A 1,524-nucleotide genomic window follows, 5' to 3' on the forward strand; every position below is an offset into this window, starting at 1 on the left:
GAAAGCTGCTCACCTCCAGGTAGCTTTCCGCTGCTTTTTTTTTAGTCAAAAAAAAAAAGCAATTCCCAGCTGCCGCAAGCTTAGCGCCGCTCCAGCTGCCTTGGCCCAGCCTCGCCGCTTCCCTTTGAGGCTCAAAGCCCCTCGCTGGAGTCCTGGCCGCGGTGGGAAGCCAGGCTGGGGATGAAAGCGCCACTTACCTGCTTACTTCTGCTCCAGCGCCCAACGAGCAGCAACGCACGGATTACCAAAAATAATTCCTCCTAGAAAAGGAAGGAAAAAAAAGAAAGGGGAAAAAAAAAAAGGGAAAAAAACAGAAAGAAAGAAAAAAGCCTGTGCTGTGAGAACGGCCAGCTAACCTCGAAAGCCTCTTACCTGGCTAGATTTAACTGCCTTTGTTGCGGTATCAGCCTGAAAACTCCCCTCTTGCATCGTGTCGGTGTTGCTGGCAGCTCCCCCCCGCCTCCGGCCCTGTGTAACGAAAGGCGGCTCTGTGCGGCACAGCGGCCCGGGCTCCTCTGCTCCCCTTTTGGGCTTTTCTCCTGGGAAACCCAGCTCATCTACTGCATTTTTTTTCTTTGCAGGCCTGTGCTCAGTGTGCACGAGGCTTCGGAAGCGACCCAGGAAGGATTTGCCTGTATTAAAACGTCTTCTGCCTCCTTGAGCCCACTTATTGCCGTGATCCGAATTGAGGCGCTTCCAGCTTGCTTGCAAAGCGGCATTTCTGAGCCATCTCTCCAATCTATTAATTAATTAGTGGCTTTATTAATGCTAGAGGAAGGACACGAGGGGCAGGGGAGCTTGGGTGAACCCAGGCTGTGAAGGTGAAGCCTGGGGCTGTCCCGAGGGGTCAGCGCTGGTGGGACACAGTTCCCACGCACTCCCCATCCCCATTCTTCTCCAGGGACAGACCCAGGGCCACCTCTGCCATCGCGGCTCGGAGCCTGGCAGCTGTGCCACGCTCCAGCCGGCGGCACCGTGGGGCTGGGAGCAGGCAGGACACCCTGAAAGGGCAAAGAGGGGCTTTTTGGGAAGCGGCCGAGCAGGGACATCGGTCCAAACCACCCGCATCCTTAAGCCGTGCCCCAGCCCCAAGGGCCACCTTCCCTCGTGGTTTTGTGATGAAGTTGCTGCCCTTAGACTGGCACAGGCAAAAGGGAAGCCAGGGTCCGTGTCTTGCAGCCTGACATCCCCCTTTCGCCGTGCCCTCTCTGCCTGGCATGAAGGGGAGCGCTCCGGGCTGGCCTCCCCAAGCCTGGGTGCCATCTGCGCTTTCCCTTTCATTTTTTCCTCCGGCTTGGCCCCAGCCCTCGGAGATGAAGGGGGAGGCAAATTGTTTGTGAGGCATCAAAGGGGGAGGCATGCATGTGGATGGGGCGCAACACCAGCCCCAATGTCCCCTCTGAGCTGGCGTCACCCGGGGGGTGGGTGGCAGCCGCCTTGCCCGGGAGCATCAGGCAGAGGTGGTGGTACCCAGCTGGAGGACACGGAGGGGTGCCCATGCGTGCGCGGCTTTGGGGACCTGTG

Source organism: Pygoscelis adeliae, unplaced genomic scaffold (assembly GCF_000699105.1).
Source record: "Pygoscelis adeliae isolate BGI_AS28 unplaced genomic scaffold, ASM69910v1 Scaffold94, whole genome shotgun sequence".
NCBI classification, from domain to species: domain Eukaryota; kingdom Metazoa; phylum Chordata; class Aves; order Sphenisciformes; family Spheniscidae; genus Pygoscelis; species Pygoscelis adeliae.